Here is an 18,255-nt window from a genome sequence, read left to right as displayed (position 1 = left end):
AAAGACTGGATATCTCTCTTTCTGCCCCCTCCCCTTTAAAATACTAGCAAATCAGAGTTGAAAGTCACTGTAGTTTTTTATCTGATAGTGAATTTCTTCCACATCCCCCTACATCCATTGATCTCTCTCTGAATTCTTAGACTGACAGAGAACTCATGCCTTCTTAGCCGCTGTGCTGCAAGGTTATTTGCATTAATAGTAATGGCATCTAATACTTAATGGATTCTACATCTTAGGGTCTGGACTAACTGCTTTCATTTAATATTAACCATTAATGAAGTTGATATACCTGTTTCTCAGATGAGAAAACCAAGGCACAATTTATACATCCAAAAACTAGAGGGACTTGAATTTAAATTAATGTTTGTCGAATTCTAAGGCTAGAATCTTTTGATTATGCATGCTTCATTTTCTCTCTCTCTCTTTTAAGATCTCTATCTCCATTATACCAGTTTCGTGCTTTCATTCCCCTTACCTTCCTGGGACCTCCTGTGTCTTACTCTTTGCAAATATGTTCCTTAGGTTAGCATGTCCTGAACTGTTTATTTAATCGATATTGTCTGATCACACATGTTCTCCATATTCTAGTTCTGTTAGTTCATTCCAAAACAAATATACTTTTTCTCATCTCCACATGCATTATATTCCTGAAACTTGAGTCAGCTTAAAGCCTGGAGCCTATCTCACCCATGCTGCGTTTAACTTATGTACTTCCCATCTTCTATACTTTTTAAGTGAATAGTGGCAGGTGTTGTTTGCATTTCTTCATGTGAAATTCCATTTAGTTGGTTAGTTTTATCAATCCAGGTTATGGAAACCTCTTTAGATACGAATCTTTTCATGTAACCTATTTGATTCGACCAACTATGACTTAGTCCATGCTACAAATTAAAATATAATGATAACGATAAAGAACGTAGACAAGAATGTAGTCTCACATACAGAAACCTGAAATCGGCAGGGGTCATACACTTCTCCGTCCAGATTAGCTAAGAAAAGGATATTGGGAACAGGTCACTGAAAGAAGATGTGCTGTGGGGAGAAGAAAGGCTAAGAAAACCATCTGTTTCCAACAACATTGTTGCTGGTGGTAAGAAGGGTAGAAGAAGTCCTCCTGAGCTCCTGAGCTCTAAACCAAAACTACAAAGATCAGAACCTCTACAGACACCTACTCTGTTTACATAACACCAAGTATATTTTAAAATTACTTTAGAAATCAGATAAATATTAACGGAAGCTAGCAAACAAAAGTACCTATCAGGTAGGTATTCAAGAGGGTTTTTTTGTTTTGTTTTGTTTTGTTTTGTTTTGAATCAATTCATTCCACATTTATCCTCATAGGTGTTGCACTGCCCTCATGCAGCTCACGGTCTAATGACGGGATAAAAGCAGATCCACAAACTGACTATGATAACTACTATTAACTAACATAATTGGGTTTTTAGAGAGACAAGAGGACAAGTGGAAAATTTAGATAATTACAGACTGCTTCTCTGAAGGAATAAGTTTTGAAGTGAGACTCAGAGGACACATAGCTTTATTTGGATGGGGTGGGGAGGGTTGATTCTGGTAGAATGCTTTGAGGAAAAAACAAACTTTAAACAACTAAAAGAGGATCAAAATAGCTGACGGGTGAGCTGTAACGTATGAAATGTAGATGGGGCCAGGTCACCCTGGGCTTTGCATAAGGAGGGCACATTTCATTCTAAGTCTAATGAGAATCTACGGAAGAGTTTAAGGAAAAGATACAACTTTATTAGATTCCTTTTTAAAGAAGGTAGTTTTGCCTGTGAGGTAGAAATAAGTGAAGGCAGTAAGGAATGAAAATAAGGAGAACAGTAAAAGGACATTGCAGGGCCAGAGATCAAGGGAGAGAGTGACTGCTTATTTTGGAGCAGTACAGTTGACAAGTGGGCAATACCGAGAACTAGTTTGCAAGTAGGTTCTACGGCATTTGGCTTTGGATTGTGTGTGGATGGTGAGTAAAATGTCAAAAATCATAAAACTCCAATAATTACATTTTTTTCCCTTAAAAATCTATAGCTTTTAGCAGGGAGGTAATAGGTTCACAAGTAAGAGACAAATGTAAAAGGGTTTGGAGGGTGCAGAAGAGGCCTAGTTTGTACGGGAGGATCTCGAGGAAGGCTTCCAGAAGTGGAGCTATGTGAGGCAGTTCCTCACCTATGGCTATGTCAGGATACAGAGTGACCACAATTATAGCTGGGCAGATGTGGGAGGACTTTCACTTCTACAGACTTACGTCATCATGTATTTGGTACAATATAGTGAAGGCCTACAAGATGCTAAGAATTTTATACATTTCACCCAACTTTCAGTGTGCAAGTAGGTATTTGTTTTTAACCATTTTATAAAAGAGACAGTTACAAAGTTTAAGTAAGGTACTCAGTAGTGCATGACCCGTACAAATGATTGAACCTATTTTGAACCTAATTTTGCTGGACTTAAAAATTTTAAATTTATAATTGCTGCATCTCTCCCCCCAACTCACATGCCTTTTCCTTCATACTATATATACTATCCAACATAATACATATCATTTATTTGCTTTTATTTGCTTCTATTGTAAGCCCTGTTGTAAAGGCCAAAATGTTCCTGTTTTATTCACCACTGGATCCTCAGCACCTAGGTAGAGACTTTACTCAAAGTTATTCAGAGGAATGAATCTGTAAAATGGATGATTCTGAGCCTATTTCCCTCCAACTAACCAAGGTCTTCCATTAAATTCAAGTATATCAGTTTTTAATGTTATTGATCTAATTTTACTAACTTAATCTATATTTGATGTTATCCTTTCTTTTTATTACACACCAGTCAGTCAAAACAAATTTATTGACCCATATGCTAGGCTCCAGGGTGACTATGAAGACATATAGGACAGACTGTGCCCTCAGGGAGCATATGATATATTTGAAGACACATGACATAATCTTTTGAAAGGTTAAGTAATACTAACACAGTGATATAATCAATATCACAAGACTGCATTAAGACCAAATTGAAGTGCCAAAGAGAACAATAAGGATAATAAATATTATGGTAGATAAGAATACATTATTGTGGATTGAGTTGATCTATTTTTGTTTCATAGAGGAAAAGAACTTTGACCAAGATATTAAAGATGGGTAAGATCTTCTTAAAGAGAAGATACTAGGATTAGCCAGGTATTAGACAGGCAGAAGCCTATAGGTGAACTGAAATAAATTGGAGGGACAATGTATAGAAAGAGCTGGCTGGATCAGAGAATGAGAGAACATGAGTTTCCAAGATACTAAGTCCCACTGTGAGATATGAAACTCTTAAAATGAGGTTTCCAAAAACATATCATTATCACATCCTGACTTGCGATGACCTCTCTGTTTTACTTTTGAGCAGCTTCATTACTGCAAGGTAGGTGAAGACACTACCTCAACATCAAACATTAAGAGAAGAGGGGCAGATTTTAGCATGGAAACTTACAACCTGAAGGTCAGAAAGATCTGCTGTTCTGTAAACATCATGCAGAGAAGGGTCTCGCACCTGAATAGTTTGCTGGAAATATAATTGGTTTGAGTCTTAGGGCAAAGGGCTTGTTCCCTTACTACTATACAGTATGAGAGAGGACAGCTTTGAAGAAGAGCTGCCCCATGGGCATTCTGGGTCCAATGCCAGCTGTGCAGGAACTTGAGAATGGCAATCCCTAGCCCCTATGACCTTGGTAAACTTAGATTTGAGTCACTGGGCAAAAGGTGCTCTCTCTTCCCTTGGGAAACTGGAATCAGGTACCTATTTCCAAGTAATCTGTCCTTAGGGATAGTCCCCAAGGAAACCCTACATCTCTCACCAACATGTTGATGAATTCAGCATCTCAGACAGGCTCTCTTGACTTATAAGAATGTTGATTGATACCACTTCTTTATTCAAAAATGTGTATATTATACTTCAGTGTAAAAGCATTGTGACTACTATGTGACAAGCACTAAGAGATAGGCATCAGGTACACGTCAGTGAATGAGGTAGGACCCCAGCTCAGGGATGATAAAGAAGTGTGGCAGGGTGGGGGATGGTCTAATGACTGAGGAGGAGGGCCATGAGGTGTTCACACGCTGGACACTGTGACAGGTTGAGGAAGGTACATCTTGTCTGAACTATAAAGAAGAGCTGGGGATGGACTATGGGAAGAAAAGGCTTTCCCGGTGGAGAAACTGGCATGAGCAAAGGTCCAGAGCCCGTTCACACGACTGCAAGTGACTCAGTGCAGGAGGGGCACAGGGAGAGCTGAGGATGCAAATGGGGCCCATATCCGAAAATGCTCAGGTCATGCTAGGAAATGTGATCCCTGTCCTAAGGAAACATTGAAGTGCTCCAGTCAGGGGAAGAGAATGGCCAGATTATGTTTTTAAAGAGTCTGCCTAACAGTGCTCTTTAATAAAAATAGAATATGAACCAAAATGTGAGTGACATTTGTAATTTTAAATGTTCTAGTAACATTCAAAAAAAGGAGGTAGATTTAAATAATTTTAATATATTTCACATAATTCAATGTACCCGAAATCTTATTGTTTCAACATGAAATCAACAGAAACATGATTAAGGAATGATTGTACGTTCTTTGGTTTATACTGAGGATTCAAGATCCAAGGTGGATTTGACACTCAGGGCACAGCTCAGATTGAACTTTTCAAGTGCTCAATAGCCACATGTGGCTGGAGGCTACTGTAGGCAGTGTAGGTATGAAAGGTGATCGAATGAAAAAAAAAATGAAAAAAGTTTGGGGGTAGAGAATGGCTGACGGTGGGGTGGGGACAAGACCTGAAGGGATCTGGAAACATGATGCTTATCATGGGACAGACTCAGGCACGAGTGGGTCTGCACAGAGTTGGTTCTGGGCAACAGATCCAGCTAGATGGAAGCAATCCTTTAGGTTGAACTAAGCACTGGGCAGGGACTGAAACCAAAAAGATCCTGAGTAATATCCACTGAAATCTGCTTCCAGAAAGCCCCCATATTCTGTTGTTTGATCCTGAGTAAATTTCAGCCTCTTGGAGTGTGGCCACAGCAGGGAGAGAGGATAAAGGAGCAGGAGTGAGCTGTGGAAGCAGGCAGGCAGCAGCAAGGTGGAGTGAAAGCCAGGCACAGGACTGGGTCTCAGGACAGGTTGTTACACCCTGGAAGGCAGAGTATGGCAAAACTATACCAGGGAATATCTAGAAGAAAAAGAGAAGGCAAGGCAAGAGGAAAATTTATATATATATATATATATATATATATATATATATATATATATATATGTGTATGTGTGTGTGTGTTTGTGTATATACATAGTTCGAGTACTTATCATGTGCCAAATAAAGCAGCCAAAACATAAGATCACAACAACCTATGCTGTTATATATGAAAAACCACCACTCCCAATCCCACACGCCACCCTTCACCCCAATCATCTGTTTACAGTTATCAGTCCCTACTGTATTCCAGCTATTTTGAGTGATAATCAAACCTGAAATCCACCAGGCTCACTACCCTCACATTGCAGAAGTGCAAATTCTGATTTCACAGAACCCTGCTGTTTTCAAACCTGTCCTTGCTGTGAAGGGAGAAGAGAACAACCACCCTCCCTCTGTGTTGTTTTGAGTTAGAGGGAAACGCACAGCAAGATCATGCAGCTGGAGGAGTTGGAGCTAATGCAACATCTCCCAGTTGATGAGCACAGCCCTTCCTTCCCAGGGGCACGCCTGCTAACAAGGTGCCTTGGTAAGGACAGGCTGAGCAGAGTCACAACAAGCACACCTCTCCAACTCACCTTCATACAGACCCTGTTGCCCAATCTGGTTAATCTTCCTAGATTTTTCCCCTGATGAAGAGAAAAGAAAGCTCTCGGAAGATACACAGACCCTCCCTAGGATCTGCCCACTTCAGGTGTGTGTGCTGTTTTCCCCACATCCACGGAGAACCTCCAGCTCCCATGCTAATCCCTGGATCCAGCCAGATGCCGTGTGAATGCAAACTGAAGTAGGACCCTCAATTCCACATGCCAGGAAGGTTTTAACCCCAGTTCTGCTCCAATCAAAATACCTGAATGCGCTTTTGTTCATTTTCTTCCACCTTTTCATTTAAGGATGAGAAAACTGAGGTGCAGGACCTTTACATAACATGTCTGATGCAAGAATGTGCATGACAGATGAAGTCTCCCCTACTCCCCTGTCCTGTATTTTTCTCTTGGACAACTCTGTCTTGGTATTCGGAATAGACGGAACAAATCAAGGATACAGCAGCAAAAGTGGGCCACACCGCGGTGATAAGGTCCAAAGCTTAGGATCAGAACTGAGTTTCAAAGACAAGACAAAGAGAACACTGAAGGAGAGACTGAATTCTGAGTGTTAGAGTATACCGTTAGAATTCCACAACCATCCTTCTACTACCATGCTGTTTAGAAGGATGATGATTTAGTAACACGATGGCTACAATCTCAGCTGGACTGAGTTTGAATCCTGACTCCATCATTTGCAGGGTGTGTGGCTTGGGGTAAAGGACTCAATCTCTTTGTGCCTCAGTTTCCTCATCAGTAAATATGGGAAAAGAGCACCTACCTCATAGAGTTTCAGAATGAACACCTGTTAAAATTTTATTTTAAAAGTGTCTAATGCCAGAATAATGGAATTCTGACTTTAATGAGCTGGAGTTACTGCAAAGCTCACAGGCTAAGAGTGGTCTTTCAAGACTGCCTTCACGGCAGACACGGGTCACAGCCACAGTATCAGGGCTTCCCATCCCCCTCACCCTTCCGACCAATTGGCTATAGATTCGGGAGTTTCCACTATTTCGTCGGGTTCAGTATTCCCTGGAGCAACTCGCGGAACTCAGGAAGGCACTGTATTATGATTACTGTTGTTTGTTTGTTTGTTTGTTTTAAATAAAGGATACATGTCAGGGCAATCAAATGAAGAGAACATAGAATAAGATCTGAGAGAGTCTCAAATGCAAAGTTCTATGATTTCAGGATGCATTGCCCTCCTGGCAAATCAATGTGTACCTGCAACCCAGAAACCCATATGCTGGTGTTCCTGGCATGGCCAGTCCCCATCCAAAAGTTGTCCTGGATGCCCCCATAATTCCATCTTGGTAGCATAAATTCACTTATGGGCCGAGAGGTTCACCATGAATAAATTCCAAGGGTTTAGAGGCTTTGTCTAAAAAGCCAGAAACAAAGGCCAACAAAATTCTTTATTATACAACAAGCTGGTATCCAGTAAATGCTACATGAATATTAATATATACCAAGGGTTGGCAAACATTTCTCTAAAGGGCCAAACAGTAAATACTTTAGGCTTTATAGACCACGGAGTGTCTGTGACATTCTTGACTTTTCGTTTTTTATTATAGCCCTATAAAATGTAACACTCATTCTTAGCTCAAGGACCGTACAAAAACAGGTCATGGGCTGGCTCTGGCCCACTGCCACGGTTGGCTGATCCCTGATATATACCATTGTTAAGTTAATGTAGGCTACTAATAAATACCATATAATAAGTACTTTTATTATTGTTGGACTGATGTTGTTGCTGTCATCATCATTATAATAATTATCACTGAAGCAGGAGCAGGTTTTCAAAGAACATGGCAGAGAAGATTGGGGAATTCAGCCAACTATCTATTTCAACTGTTGAATTCTTGTCATTGTGTGAGGCTGGTGCCATTCCAGCCACATGAAACTCTGGGTCATGTTTTGATAGACTGCCCCAGCTAGAGTTTGGAAATAAGATGTGTAAAGAGAAATCATTTCTGTTTCATGCATTGTCTGACATTTTATTTCTTGTTCTATTGTACTGGTTCACTGAGTAACTTCATCTAAAAGGGAATGGCATTCTGCAAGTGCTGTCTGTATTGTCAAGAAATAATTTTTAAATTCTCTGATTACCACTTTGGCTGAGAGAGTCTTCTCTTCTGTCTTTGTTTGTCATCTCTGAGACTGCCCTTTTCGCACTCATGGTTTCCTTCTGAAAGAATGCTCCATTCCCCGCTTTGCTCAGGTGGAAGAGGAGAATAACCATGAATCAGACACCAGCGTTTCACTCCTGTAATTCCCAGGGCTGGAACTGGTGCGATAGGAACATTAGCAATTGCTTACCTCAAGGCTCATGTAAATTCGCATTAATAATGAAGAGGGAGAAAAGGAATGGTCTTTGAGATTCAGGGACTGCTCAAAATTTTGGCACAGGGCTCTTTGCAATATTGACTAATGAGCAAGAACTGGGGAAATCATTTTAAAGATTTAAACCACTTGTTTTTTAATTCATGTGCGCATCGGTCTCATTTCATTCTTAAATATTTGCCCTCCTTCCCAGAAGCCAGATTTGCTTCAGGAGTGGACAAATTATGTGGCATTTGTCTAAAATGATAGGTCTAATTATGGCTCTAAAATTCTGAAATATTTTTGAGCTTCTGCTAAAAAGTCAAATGCAAATAATTCATAATGATTTTAAAATTGATTTGAGGTCCCATATCTCTATGTTGAGCCTGGGAGAGGGAGGATCAAAAACTAAGCAGAAAGGGAAAAAAAATAATCTCTCAGGAGATACTCCAATAGTGGAGTATCTCCTGAGATTTTTGAGAGTTGGACAAGAGTTTGAGAGACTAGAGAAGGCAATACAGAAGACAGAGAACATTTTTTAAACACACGCATGTACACAGAAAATGGGTCAGAGTGATTAGACAGGAGATACAGATAGAATTTAAAAATAAGTATTTCTAGAATCTTGATATTTTGTAAATGTAAAATATTTTGTAAATGTAATGTGTTCAATGCAGGTGGGTTCTCCCTTAACCCAAAACATGTTCTTTTACAGAAATGAGAGTCACCATGATTTTATGTCACATCACATGATCCGGGTATCAAGAAGACATCCTATGCTAAACCCTGTGGTGTAATTTCTGTAAAGCAGATGAGTATTTTTAAATGTGCAGAATCAGCTGTATAGTTCCTGTGGTTTGTTAAAAATGGCTGAGAAGAAGAGGCTGCTTACCTGAGAAACAGCTGAGCAGTTATCACTAAAGGCAAAGTAGCTAATGTCATCACAGGCTTGGAACCAAGCATGGCATTGTGGATGTGGGTGGTGGTTAAGTCAGAGGCACCCAAGAGCAAGGAGGCTTTCTCAAACCTCTGCGTCTTTACATAAACTGTTCCTTTTACCGGAAATCTGTTTTCTCTCCACTTCCCCAATCTGTAATGTCCAACATAAGCACATCCTTTAAGACTTATCTCAAGCAATACTACCCTTGCAAGGTATTTCCTGCCGCCTCCAGTTTGACTTTTGTATCTACCTTTCCTTTTTCCTTTTTGCTAGCAGCCATTCCATACCTCTGTCCTAGTGTTTATTACTGTATTGGGTATGTTGATGTCCTTGTCTGTTTCTTCCTTCAGCCTGCTTCAGTGATTTTAACCAAATGTGCTATAGAGTCAATGCTCAATGAATAGTAGATGAGTTAGGAATGAATGGACTAATGAAGCACTGGGTAGATGAAGGGAGTCTTCTACTCCATCACGTAGTAGTCTGAATCAGGGTAATATGAAAATAACATTTCTACTGATGAGTCTGTGCATATATGAGGAAAGTCTAGCTTGTATCTATTCCCAGGGGAACTGATAACCATAGATAGGAAGTTGTGCTTGAATAAACTGAACAGTGATGTAAGAGTTTGTACACATCACTTCTCCACCCATATTACCTCTTTTTCATTCCCTCCATATATATATATATATATATATATATTTTAATCATTCAGGCCTTCTTTACTCTGTCAATGGCTACTTCTCTTCCAGCCTTACAGAAGAGTTTTGTTTGTAGGAGTCAATATCATAATGTTTTGAAGTTGTTCTTAAAAGTTTAGGTCACAGGAGTTTCTTGACCTCCTGAAGCCCATTTGCAGATCCCTAGAGTTCTAGATGTCAAATAAAGAGTAATATAATTTTTAAAAATTAGATTTTTTTCTACAGAGATTTTTAAAAACTATATATTTAAATGTTACATATTACATGTTTCTATATCATGTACATACATATGTATGTATATATATGTGTGTATATGTTTCATAATCAGAGAAGAAAAGTACCTATTTGCTGAGATAAAAGTATAACAACAATTATCTAGTGGTGGAAGATGATGGAGTCAATCTTAGAGATAATTTAAATGTCAAATCTAGGCTGATCACATAGTTGAATTAATCCTGGGTATGGGTAGGTTGCTGGGTACCTGGAAGCGTTTTCTGAATTCTTCTCTCTCCAAAAAGAAAGGTAAAAACTGATAGCAGGTGTTTGTACAAAATTAGGTGTATGGATTATTAGATGGTGGGAGAGTGGTCTTAAACCAATTTAATACTGACACTTACTTTGTTTCATTGAATCTCAGTTATCTTATCTACAAAATGGGAACAAATTCCTTTGCCTTGAACAGCTAATAGACCAATGGTGAGATCCAACGATGAATGTGAAATCATTTTGTAAGCTGCTAGATGCTACCAAGGCTGGCAGAATTATTGACATAAGTTCCTGTTCTCTGCCAAGGAAACAGTAACTGAAATTGTGTTCATGTAATAATAGATGTCTGCTGTGTTCATGTAATAACAGATGCCAGGGGGTTCACAAACAATATTGTTCCCAACAATGGACGAGTCATACAGGGCATGTCTGATAAAATTAATGAATCATCAAGAAGGAATGAAATGCTTATAAAGGTAGTGATAGAGATGTAGTAAAGGACCTGCATTTCATTATTTTGGTGATGTAGAGAGCGAATACAGGAATTAAGCCTGCTTCCAACTCCTGCTTCCTGGTCTCCAAGACACTGAGTAGCGTTGTGAGAGCAGTTTCCACAGCAGGAGGAAATCTAATTGAAAAACCTTGAGAAAATCCTCCAAGTTTCCAAACTCTAAGTTGGGAAAGTGGGTGGAGGTCATAGGATACCACTGAGATTCTGATTCAATTTATGAATGATTTCCACCCCCTCTAATGGTTCTGTACCCAATTCCACCATGGGGAGAGTACCCACACCAACTAGCAATGCTGTGACACCAGCTGGGTTTCCTATAATTCAACTCAATTCTACCACTATCTACCTGGTGATATCATCTGGACCCACAAGTTAAAGGCTCAGTTCTATAAGCCTGTGTCCCTTCCCCCCCACTTCAGATACCAATTCCAAGTCCAGGTTGTCGCTTAAGCTTCTGACTGGCTATGGCTCACAGGTTACAGTGACCTCCTCCTTAGGTTTGATTAATTTGCTAGATCAGCTCACAGAACCCAAAAACACTTTACTTATTAGATTTTTTTGGATTATAAAAGGATGTAACTCAGAAACAGCCAGATGGGAGAGATGCATAGGGTATGGGGAAGGAGTGTGGAGCTTCCAGGCGCTGAGGGGACCACTCTCCCAAAATCTCTACATATTCACCAACCTAGATGTTCTCAGAACCCCATTCTTTTGGATTCTATGGAGACTTCAATACACAGGCATGGCTGATCAAATCATTAGTCTTTGGTGATTAATTCAACCTCCAGTCCCTCCCTTCTCCCCAAAGGTCAGGGTTTGGGACTAAAAGTTCCAACACTCTAACCACTTGGTAGGTTCCCCTGACAACCAGCTACCATCCTTAGGTGCTTCCCAGAAGTCATCTCATTAACAGCAAGAAACAACTTGGCCACTCTCATCCATTAGGAAATCCCAAAGGTTTTAGGAACTCTGTGCCAGAAATGGGGACAAAGACCAAATATGTGTTTATTATAAATTACAGCATCATAGCTTTGAAATGAATCATCATATGCATACATTTTTTTCATATATTTTCAGGCATTTATAGATTCCTTAAGGTCTTTGGAACCCAGATTAATAGTCCTAAATTCCTATAGAGTTTTCACTTCTGATCAATGAGAGCCACACTATATTGAGTGATTCCTATATATAACACTGAAATATTACACTACACCATGCATTGTATCTCATATAAACCTCACAAAAGCCCTAACTGGTAGGTATTACCATTCCCTCAAATTGCATACCAGGAGATTGAAGCTCAAAGAAGTACAATGATTTACCCAAGATCATACAGTTGGAAAGGTGGGAATTGAACTAGAACTAGCTGTTTCCAAAGTGGACAAGGCAGAGCTGAGATATTTCTGAGATTATTTTAGAAATTCATGTTGTTACTCTATAGAGTGAGCCTAAGTGTCCCAGCATTGGGGAATGAACAGTGGGAGAGGAAGCTGGAGGCCTGAGCTGAGCCCTGCCCTTGCTCTCTTTTACCTCAGCCACGGAAAGAGCTCAAGAACACAAGCAGCTTCATTAGCTGTGCCTCTCTGGGGATGTGTGGCAGACCATAGGGTTGTGACTGTGGGTTGGGAATAACAAAGCAGTCGACCTCTGAATGTGGAGGGGGCATCCCCTGTGTCTCTGAGGGGCCTGCAGGTTGCAGGTGGCACTAATTTCACAGGAAAGAAAGGTGTTTGCCAAAGGAAGGACAGATGGTTCCAGTCACCAGTTATTTATTTCTATAATTAGCTGCATGCTGTGATCTCAGATCATGGAGAAATTACTACTTCCTATGGAAATCCTCCCATCATTAGGGAAGAAATGGGAATTGGAAGCTAAAGAGAGGATATCTATGGGATGGAAACTCCCCACATCTCTGGGCTTGCAGCTGATCTGGAAAGGAGGGTGTGGTCTGGAGTAATAATCTGAAACATCCAAAAATATTGAGTTTTGAGTACAACTCTACCATGGTTATGTGTTTTCACTGAGAATTTACCCTTCCTGGGTTTCGTGTTCTTCATCCAGTAGTGAGGGCTATTTTGAGAAGAAAATGTGACCACGGATGTGATAGACTCCTGTTGGCTATATATGACTGGGTCCTGAAACAGGATCAGACCCTCCCTCCCTTCCTCCACTCCCCCAAAACATTCCTGAATCTAGTATATAAAACAAACCTATGAATCTCAATCAAGGCACCCTACTTACTAGGTAACTAGCTCTGAAGGAGTGGCTTTACATCTCAGACCCTCACTTTCTCTGTAAATGAAATAACTCTGTCCACCTAAGCAGAAGTGTTGTGAGACATGAATGAGAATATACATGACCTATTCTTAAACTGGTGGTTGGTATAAGGTAAGTACTCAATAAATGGGCATTAATTTTATTATTTTAGTGGAGAAGATGGAGATCTAAAAACAAAATATTAATCTTCTGTATCACCGAATAAGTGTCATGCTAAATTGAGCGAGAGACAGTTCATCTAAGATTGTTGAGGGTAAGGAAGGAATCATTAATACTGATAGCATTCTGTGGTCCAGTTTGAACGATAGCTCTTGTTCTCTAGAAATTCTCTTGTAATGATGCAGATTTCTGTGACCAGCCTTGTGGATTGCAACTCTGACACAAACTATCACCGCTTTCAGTATAATCTGGCCTTGCTTGAGAAGTGGGATTAGAGTTTAGAACAAATTAGGGTCTACACTTCTGATATGCTCCCAAGAGTCCGCACCTCACACATCATCAAATAACAGGGTTTGTATGTGTGGACCTGAATTGAATAAAAAAGAACCACTCTTTTTATGTAAGCCAAGAAAGAGAAACAGACTCACAAGACAGCAAGCTCCTGTATGCCCACTTACTTGTGTATCTTAATTGGTATTTTCAAGTCCATTTTCCTCCAAGGAGCTTCAGACACTCTGCATGTATTTGTTGCAATACCTTCCAATGACCGTGCAGGGCAAGAAAATATTCCTAATAATAGCACCGTATACATATGGTAGTCCATCATGCCATATCTGTGTCCTTGCTCAAATCACAACAACCCTAAAAAGTGGGTATATGTAGAGTGAGAAGAAAACTAAGGTAACATAGATTACACCTCAAACTCACCAGGACTATGATCTAGTTACCCCTCTCCCACAAAAATCTGATGACCCCTACCATGGTTAATAGAATTCTCATCTATACAGTTGGACAAGCAACACATTTACAGTCTTCTCTGATACCTATCTTTCCACCTATAACCACTCTGGATGTAGTTTGTAGAATGCATTAGAAGGAGGGAAAAGTAAAAGGTGCTGGTATGGAGACAACATAGAAGGATACTGCCAAAGTCTCAATCAAGTGTAGCCATGGCTTGGCTTGAGGATGTAAGTGATAGACATGAAGAGAAACAAAACTGGGACGAACAGAGTTACATGGTTACATGGCTTTGCATTAAGTCCCAAAGCTAGGATATAACTTAAGCTTAGTCCCTTGAACCCAATACCAGGACAATTTTTTTCTTTTCTGACATTCTAAGGCATGTCTTCCAAGTGGAGGAATACTTTGACCAGAGACTGATTTTCAGGTGTTTTATATGTAAAATGAAGCTAATAATGCTACCTATCCATACGGTCATTGTGAGGATTAAATCAGATAACATATACAAATTTTTAGCACTTTGCTTAACACATAATAAAAGCTCAAGAAATGTATACATACAAGTGTATCTATGCTTCCATATCTTACAACAATTATTAATACACATTAAGAAGATTAAGCAACAGGAGGAAAATTAGCACTGTAAGATTCCTACTGCCCTTCTGCATCTGTCCTTTGCTTTCTCATTTTACGGAAGCCAGAACCCGCCAATCTGAGTCTTCCATCACTGCCTCCCACCTAACATAGAGAAGAGGTTATGAAAGGGCTTTCACTCTGCCCAGTTCTGTGTATGTGTGTGTGTGTGTTTCAGATTAATTTTGTGAGACAAGCAGAAGTTGCTGCCTTGGTTTGTCCTTGGAAAGAGCCCTGCTTTTCTTGATTAAAGATGTATTTTTACAGCCTAAATGTGCAGGTCAGAGTAATTTTTTGACAGGTAAAATACTTAACTGTGACTATCCATGAATCTTCTTCTTTTTTTTCCCCCTACATCCCCTTTTCTTGTCCTATTAATATCTGTTTCCTCATCTTACCGAAGCCTCAAACCTGTCTATCATTGTCTCTCACTGGCCGGCCAGCACCTTCTGCGTGCCTCCTCTCTGCACCTTCTTTGATTCTTCTCTCACTGAATGTGGAGTCTGGCTCTGAATTTGCTCTCAGGCCTTGACCTCTTAAATCAAGGTCTTCTTAAATCAAGATATGAGTACCCGCTGGGAGATTTAGGAAGGTGGTATCACAGTGGGGACTGAAATCCCAAGGCACTTTACCAACATGTCTTATAACTTTAATTGAATAGTATTTAACTTAAAACCTGTACATATCTTCCTTTTTTAATGCAATAAATTCAAGCAAAATGTCAGCTCTACCATTTGCCAGCTTTGTGACCTTGAGATATTTCTTACCCATGCAATTGCAGTATCTAATTCTGCAAAATATCTCCTAGAATTAAATGTATGAAGCATTGATCATGCGGCCTGGCACAGAGACTTGCTTAATTAGCACTGAATTTGCACTTAAAAGAATCCAAGTTACAGATGAGTAAACTGAGATTCAGGGAGAATTATTTGCCCTAAATCAGAACTGACAAGTGACAGACTTGAGACTTGAGCATCATGAGGAGCCTGGTTGTGTAATTCCCAAACTGACAACCCAAACCTGATCCAAATAAACACTATACTTGAGTGGTAGACACTTTGGGCTATACTCAAGAACCTCCAAGACTATAATTCACTCCTGTTGCCTTTAAGGGTATATGGTCAAGAAGATCTGATCTTAACGCCTCTCTTCCTAGGTAAAACCAACCAGTCATTCAAACAAATGCTCTGTCAACCTGGAGGATTCCAGAACATAGCTAGCTTTTGCAAATCTAACCCTTCCAAGCTTTAGCCCATCCCCTCCCTCTTGTCCTTGTTCACCACTACTTCCTTTCTAAGTCCAACCCCATCCCTTTATATTGCCACCCCCAGTTTTCTTTCTTGTGTCTTCCACTGATTAACCATGTGTTCAGCTTTCTCTCCTGCTGGAGGCTCCCATTCTATTTTATTTTTTTTTTCCTAAAACATTCTGGGTGACACCAATTCCTCTGCTTCTCTAGCAAAACTCTGGTACTTTCTATATCACCATGAGACTTCCTCTAGGAAGTCTTCTGTGATTTTTCCCTGCATCCCCACCACAGCCAACACAGAAGCAGGCAGACTTAGATTTGGTGCCTCTCTATAAGCTTATATACCACTGACTCCCTTCCAGCAATTCCCCCTTTGCATTATGTCTGATTACCCATTTTATCCCCAACTAGCTTCTTGAATCCAGTATTGCATCTTGTTCACACTGGATTGTAGACCACTATCAAAATGCCTGACATAGTGGGTGCTCAGCAAATACTTCTCAATAAATGATTTAAATGTAATTACTTTGTCTGCCATGACAGGGTTAAATGTGCAAGAATCTTATTAGGGGAAGTGCCTGTGAGAGACGATGGAATAATACAGATTATATTCAGAGAGCCCTCAGACCAAGATACAAATCCAACCTTGAGTGAAGGAGAGAGAAAAGGAAGTATCCTGAATTAAGAGAGGCTCAGGAAAGGAGAACTGTGTCTCCCAGGAATGGGCCTGCCTTAGCATCTCTGCTGTGCTCAGTCACTAGCTGGGAGCAGCCCCGGGAAGCATGGCCTGGGCAAGAATGCAGGAACGGTCTCCAGCACAGCAGCTAGGGCCTCTGTCATTCACCCTTCCTGAAGGTGGAGCTCTGTGGGCACATTCTTGTCGTGGCCATGAATACAAAACTGAGGTTATTGTCCACTTAGCCACCCTTCCCTTGATTATTCTTTTATTCATTAATATTTACTATGTGATCTCCTATACCAAGACTAACATCATAGACAGATATATGGAAGTGAAGGAAGAAAATACTTAAAAATCCTTAAAAAGTTTACATTCTAGCAAAACAAGACATGCACAGATCACTACAGTGTACACTACAGTGTACTTGCAAGTACTTGCAATATTCTATGAAAGCACAGAGGAGGCGTTACCTATGCCGGACCTATTTTTCAAGACTCTGGAGTTCTGCACAAGGCAGATGGGGAATGAAGAACATCTGGGTAGAGGAATCAGTGGAACCTCAACCAGTCTGGGTTCCCTAGAGGTTGGACCCAGTGATAATCATAGGCAAGGAGACAACACAAATGGCTAAGGGCCAAATTACAAAAGGCCTCCCATGAGCCACACCCTGAGTTAGGGCTGTGGACACAAAGAGGTCACATTGACCTGAGGCTTCAAGGAAACTCTAAAGAGAGAAGATGGGCAGCTCAGTAACATAGTCTCCCAAAAGTGCAGGAGGGTACTGACCCTAGCCTGAAAGAAAGGGAAGAGAAATCAGGAAGGGTTTGCAGAAATAAGCAGTAAAGCCTCAAATTTTATGTTGTTATTTATGTCCCTTTAGGAGAGTTTGAAGGCTGTGATCAAGTCCTCATTTATATAGAGGAGGAAAGGAAGAGATGCAAAGGCCAAGCATCTTTCATGGAGACCCAATCTCATTTGATAACATTAAAGTTTCCCAGACTTAAACTCATCACATACAGAAAGACAATCACGCTCCTGATCCTGACCTTCATGGTCATGTGACCTGCCCCCTGCCCATCAGTCCACCTCATCTCGTGCAATTTTCTGCCCCAACCACACTGGACATCCTAGTACCTCAAACACAGTGCTAACTCTAGAATGCTGGCCATGGCTGTTGCCTCTACCTGGGATGAACATCCCCCAAGAACTCTACAAGGCTGACTCTTCGGCATTAGGACCTCAGCTTAAATGCAATCTGTCTAGACCACACAATGGAATAGTCATCCTGTTTCTTTTCATTGTATCAGTCCAATGTATTTTACCATAGCACACATTACTACCTGGTAGCAGATCTTTAAAAAGAAAAAAAAAAATTGTGTATTTGATTATTGCCTACTTCCTCCAAATGTAATCACCTTGAAAATCTCATCTGCCTTGTTCACAGGTATATCTGCAGCATCTCAAATAGCAGGCATCAACATGTATTTATTGAATGGATGAAGGAATAAATATAAGAATAAATGGAGAACTGTTCTCATTTCCCAGGCCCTCTGCTTTTCACGCTGTTTCTATGGGCTGCAGGGAGGAGAAAAGCAATCACCAAAGGGCACGCATGCTCCTGAGAAAAAGCTCGCTTTGAAAAATGAAGTGTTCCTTGTCATTAGCTTTCAGTCAAGCATCACAACAGGGGACTTTTGCATCAGGTGCTGTGATTGGACCTTGAGGGGTCTGTGATGTGGACCTGGCCCTCCTGT

The sequence above is a fragment of the Mustela lutreola genome, chromosome 12 (assembly GCF_030435805.1).
Source record: "Mustela lutreola isolate mMusLut2 chromosome 12, mMusLut2.pri, whole genome shotgun sequence".
In the NCBI taxonomy this organism is placed as follows: domain Eukaryota; kingdom Metazoa; phylum Chordata; class Mammalia; order Carnivora; family Mustelidae; genus Mustela; species Mustela lutreola.
Note: the sequence above shows the minus strand (reverse complement) of the source record.